Source organism: Aedes albopictus, chromosome 3, assembly GCF_035046485.1.
Source record: "Aedes albopictus strain Foshan chromosome 3, AalbF5, whole genome shotgun sequence".
NCBI classification, from domain to species: Eukaryota; Metazoa; Arthropoda; class Insecta; order Diptera; family Culicidae; genus Aedes; species Aedes albopictus.
This window is the reverse complement of record NC_085138.1, coordinates 327,768,110-327,774,109: the sequence shown is the minus strand read 5'-3', so window position 1 is coordinate 327,774,109 and position 6,000 is coordinate 327,768,110. Positions and strand designations below refer to the sequence as shown.

Here is a 6,000-nt window from a genome sequence, read left to right as displayed (position 1 = left end):
TTTTCACAGTGTATATTTTCTTAGAAATCACCATTTAGTTATCTAACTTTGCTGAAAAATTCATAACAATCGAACAATCCGTTTTTGCTGTGCATATTTTTGAATATTTTTGAACCATTTTCACATACACCCTTTTGAAAAGTTAGTCGTGGCTCTAAATAAAAATTTGATATCGAAAAATGGCGATTTAGATGGAACTGAAAAACTGTGCAAAGTTTCAGTTCAATAGAAAATCATGAATTAAAAATTTCCTTAATTTTGATGCTGTTGCTTGGAATCGCTCACCACTAAAAATGATCATCAGCTCACAGAGTCAAAAAATGCTGTAACCTAGTGTAATCTAATATTATTGATATTGATCTATAAGGATCAATTGTTTTGATCAAGGATTTTGACAATACGTACTCTTAGAGAACAACCACTAGCATCGTTATGCTGCATACACTACTTTCCCCACATCTCGAACAATACACACAACAAACAACCAATCATATTTTCCCATTCAAACAAGCTGCCCAATCTTCTCCACCTAGCGCCGATAAAACATTCTACAATAAGATTGTTTTCCTAATTCCTTCCGATCAATGAAAGTTTCCGTTCGGTCGGTTGTTCTGCGAGGTGCCACCTGTGCGACAATCCCACGCTGCTGCTGCTATCCCTTTGCAATTTTTCGCATTCGCATATCCCGCACAGTCAGTCCATGTGCGCCGCCTTCTCTCTATGTACCGGAATCGAATGAACCGTGGCAACTGTGGCAACTCACTCTCAACCGCGCGGAGAGACTGAGTACCATTTCTGCGCGTGGAGTGAACCTCCCTCGGAAGCATGTGTGAGCGAGTGCATGGCATCGAGCGAGACCAGACGACCAGACCAGCAGAGCTCGACGGACAACAAAACAAAACGCTGCCTGATTGCAACCGATCTTGGCATTCCAATCGCGTTCGTTGTCCGTGCCGGTTCAGCTTCTCTGGGGTTCTCTCCCGATTTCCGCCTGATAACAGCATTTAGGGTTCCATCCTCAGTATCATCATCAGTATACATAGGAAGAAGAGTGAGGTGTTCCTGGTGGCAGCTGTTGTTTTGTGTGGCTCACTGGTGCGCTGCTGGAGTGTTTGCTGGTTTGCTGGCAGATGATGATGATGTTGGGAAGAAGCTGCTCTTTGGAGTGATGGTGGTTTGATTTGGAAGTGCCAGCACATGTGTGTAATGTAATACCCGCGCTCTTCCTCTGTGTCTGTTCTTGCGGGTGGACCCTGGTCAGCAGCATCAGCAGGCAAGCAGATTACATTCGGTCAAGTGTGGGCCGTTTCTTTTCGAAGGCCGGGTTCTGGAAAATAGTGGTTTTTGAAATAGCAACTGTTGGTTAGGTGATTCATTGTGGTGAATGAAGATAGCAGCATAGAGTGTTGTGATACGAAGTTTGCCAGGTGCATTGATCGGAAGAGATCAAAGTGAGATTAGGAGAATTCTGAAGTGAATTGATACGCAGAGATGGTGTGGTACTGATTGTGGCAAGTGTTGCCCATTAAAAAGTAGTAAAAACGGTTTGTGACAGTTTTTTAACGACTTCGACCCAGTGCGGATTAGCTCTCTGTGTTGGTGGGTGTGCTCGCTCGTGAAGCTTCCAAAGATCATCATAAAAGCGTTCGGCTGATTGAAGGCGTCTAAATCCGTATCTTCATCGTTGACTGGATATAAATAAACTCGAAAGGTAAGCCCCATACGCGACTTGCATTCGGGGAATGTGTACGCATTTGTTATGGTCCATTTTGACCGAGAGGGGAGTAAATATCTCCGATTCGGCTCAGTCTGTGGATTAAACGAAAACACACATTAGTGGCAGAAATCCCGGGAGCAATAGGTGTAATAAATCAAACCTCTGAAATTGCTTCTGGCAGTAGTCGAGCGTGGCCGGGTGCCACCTCGTCAACGACCAGCTTTACCACCGCCGCGCGCCGTGCCGAATTGTACATATTCATACACACTGTGATTGCGCGCTCCTGGCTGGTAGTTAGCTGCCAGGGTTAGTGTGCACTGTGCACTACCCGACAAACTAAACTAAACTGTGGGATGCGCGAGGTGGGGTAGAACAGCAGGAGAATAGCACTATCTCTTTACTAAGAAGGAGCAGCATGCAAGATGGACCAACCAGTGGTCTTAGCCAGTCGTCAAGACAAGTTCAAAGAAAAAAAAAAAAAAAAAGGAGCAGCACGATAATAATTTGCCATGAACACATCAATTCCCATGCTGCTCTCCGATGATTGCTCCGAAGCACGCAACCCAAAATAAACATCGTGAGAAGCAAAGCTTGCCGGTAGGATGTTTGTTCTGGTTTGTAAGTCCTAGAATGCAGAAGAACAGTGGTTCTCACTCTCTTTTTGAATTCAGATAATGTTTGTTCAACCAATATTTGAAAATTGATCGAAAAGTCGATTCGCCCAACCATAATCATAATTCTACCGTTTCTTCATGAAAATTACTTTTTGAGAGTGCTTTTAAAAATCTAGAAGAGTCAATCTTACCGCAAAACATAAATTTCCTCGCTGATTTCCTACATTAACAGTAAAAATACTACTTTAAGTGTGTTGAGCTATTTCCCCGATCTCACGATTTGTCCAAACATCATCATTTATCCTTAACATTTTCCACCTGAAAAAAAAATCCCTTCCTCTAAATGTGTTTGTTTTGAAAATATTGCTCCGTTATTTAATGAAAATCTGTTTTGCAATAAAAAATCTTGATACATAAATTATGTCACGCAAAAATCCACCCCCCCCTCCCCCTATGTCAACACTTTTTCAGGGTGTCTACTACCTGGAAACCGGGAATCCTCAGGGAATTTTATTTAACAGGGAAAAACCTAGAATACTCAGGGAATATCTTGAGTAGTCAGGGAAATTTTACTCCGATAAAAAAAAAAAAAAACACTGGGTCGTATGAATAAAAACCTGATAGTAAAAGACTATAAGAATTTCTGTCGGGATAAATCGTGGATTTTTTTTATCTGCATTAATGAGATTTTTAGCCCTAGGCTAGTTCATCTCGGGACCCACGCTTTACTTCCCTTCCGAAGGAAGAACCCACATTTTGTGAGTTTGTCGGGAGTGGGATTCGATCCCAGGTCCTCGGCGTGACAGTCAAGTGTTCTAACCATCACACCAGGTCCGCTCCACATCGTGGATTTTCTTTCGGGATTCCTCATAGAGATTTAACGCGATTCCTTCCGGTGTTCCTCTTGGGACTTCACCAGAAGATCTTCCCAGAATTTCTTTCAGAGTTGCTAAAGGAGTTATTCCTGAGAATACTACTAAAGTTCCTCCAAGGGTTTCTGAAGCAGTTTCCACGAATTTTCTGCAAGAGTTCCTCAAGAGATTTCTTTCATTTTTTCTCCTGTGATATCTGTGATATGAAACAATTATTTGTGGGCTTTCTTCGAGATGTCCTTCCTGGTCACCTTACAGGAATTTCATCTGAGATTTCTCTCGGAATATCTCATGAATCTTCTCACAGAAGATTTCTTGCGATGCTGGTCATGAGATGTCTCCCAGAGTTTTTCTGAATTTACCCTGGGCTTCCTTCTAAGATTTTTTCCAGAGTGCCTTCTGGAATTTCCACAGGAGTTATTGCTGATATTTCTCATTGAATGCTTCTTTTGAATTTTTTCAGAGCCTGGCTGTTTCTTCTAGTTGTACCGGATTTCTTGCAGTGATCCACCTGAGATTTTTTACAGATATTCTCTGCGTTATTCCCCGGAATCTTTGCCAGAAATTGTCCCGAGATTTTGGATACTCCTTTAGGGATTTCTCCCAAAGTTAATGAATGGATTCTTCTACGGGTTTTCCTCAGAATGTCTCTTGAGATAACTTACGAAATACCTTTTAACCTTCCGTAACTCGCGCAGTTAACTACCTGCTTCAGCACCACGCTAATGCTGAGTACAAAAAGCGAGATTTTTTCAACGTGTTGTACAAAATACAACAGCGCGATCGTTCGAGGGTTAAGAATTTCCTGGGGAAATATTCGAGAGAATTAAAATAAAATTTTGACAGGAACTTCAGGAAAAACCTGAGAAAAAAAATGAGACATCTCGAAAATAGTTCTAGGTAATAGTAATCCCGAGAAAGACATTCCAGGAGGAATTCTGAAAACCTCATGGAATCCCGAAAGCAGCTACGGACGAAATTCCGCGATGAAAACAAGAAAAATATCGGTAAACTATCGGTAAAAATCCCGACATAAACTATTGGACAGCTATCCCGAAAAACCATTAACCCTTCAGGACGCACGCCGTTGTAAAAAGTACAACACTCCCAAAAAAAACTTTCTCCTCGTATGCAGCGCGATTGCATATCCAACAGGCGCGCGTCCTGAAAGGTTAAGAAAGACACGGACACTGTCTTCAGCCCGCGGCTGTGCCGATAGAACGAAACTTAAGACGGAGTGGTTACGGATAAGAAGCTATTCTCGCGAAAAAATTTCATTGTTCGGAGCGGGAATCGAACCCTCACCCATATAACCGTATGGCTACAAGGCTCGATCAATGACATTCTTGAAGAATCTTTGAATAGTTTTGGATGGATCTTCAGGAGGAATCCAGTGAGAATCTCTGGAAGTATATAGGAAAACCTTTGCAAAAATATCGGGACGTACTCATATCTCGTGAAAGAATCCTGCGGAAATCCAGGAAGAAACACTGGAAGAAATTCCAGGAACCACGCTCAGAAATCTTGAAAGAATGTTTGAAGAGTACGGGAACTTACGTATTTTCGGCAGTTTTGTTCTCTTCGTCATGGAGGGTGTTATGAAACCTGAACTCAGAGTTGGCAACAAATCCTTCCTAAACATGCTGAATATGATCAAGTTTCAGGCAATTTGGCCAACATAAACCCCTCATGACGAGGAGATCAAATCTGCCGATGATACCCTAAGTCCCCTTTTATAGTTTTTAGAAAATTTGATCTTGTACCGACTTTTCGAACCCTCTAAGCAGAATACCCTCTTCGAATGAGTGTAATCAGTTTCGTACCTTTTAATTCCGCCCTATGTTGCTTATTCTTTGACAGATACGCGTATTTGGACTACCACTTGTAATCTTCCTCAGTGTCAGTTATGCACTATCCGGAGTGGATAACTGACACTAAGGAAGATTACAAGTGGTAGTCGAAATACGCATATCTGGCAAAGGATAAGCAACATAGGGCGGAATTAAAAGGTACGAAACTGATTACACTCATTCGAAGAAAATTTGAGTTATTTTTGAATTTTAAACTTTTGAAATTTCATCTGGAAAAACCTGGAAAACACAGGGAATTTTACTTTGAGTTATGAGTAGACACCCTGTTTTTGTATGGGACCTCATTATTTATTGTATGGGTCGTCACGTTCTCCCTCCCCCCTAAAAGCGTTACGTAATTTGTGCATGACCCCAAACGCAAAAAAAAATTGAGAAGTTCGCTGAATCGACTTAAAAAATCTCACGATGTTCTTGTAGACATTGATGTTCATTTTTATGATTTATGAAAATTCGAAGCATTTGTTTGTGGAGCCTCGTAGCCGTGCGGTTAGGGTCACCAAGCTTCTAATCGCACCATGCTATGGGGTGAGGGTTCGATTCCCGCTCCGGGCGATGAAACTTTTCGTGAGAATAGTTTCTTCTCCGTATCCACTGGTGCATGCTCCGTGTGTCCCTTGTCTAATGTTTAGTTTCATTCAGTCTGTACAGCCTCTGGCTGAAGACGGTGTCCGCGTCTTTTAATAAAATAAAATATATAACATATTTAAAAATATAGTACACCTCGTCCTCTTTTTACGTCTACCATTAGCTGCGCAAAAAAAAACATCTAAAACCAAGACAATTGATTGATTGATTTACAGTATCGGACAATAAAAATGCACCAAAGCCGTTTTCCCATACAAAATAGTCAACTTTAGATTGCCATATCTTAGTCATTGCTCAACCGATTGTTTTCACTTTTCTATCACGAACTACAAAACACTTCA

The 6,000-nt window shown here is 41.5% G+C and overlaps 1 protein-coding gene across 3 annotated transcripts in view; it reads left to right on the top strand.

The window, feature by feature from the left end:
- The first annotated feature begins 885 nt into the window (after nucleotides 1-885).
- The window catches only part of LOC109623345 (protein CBFA2T2), a 408,298-nt gene continuing 403,183 nt past the window's right edge, over nucleotides 886-6,000 (top strand). For all 3 annotated transcript variants that reach the window (XR_003895409.2, XM_029865293.2, XM_029865291.2), the window contains exon 1: nucleotides 886-1,711. The gene's annotated coding sequence lies outside the window, so the exon portion shown is untranslated. The remainder of the gene's footprint in view (nucleotides 1,712-6,000) is intronic.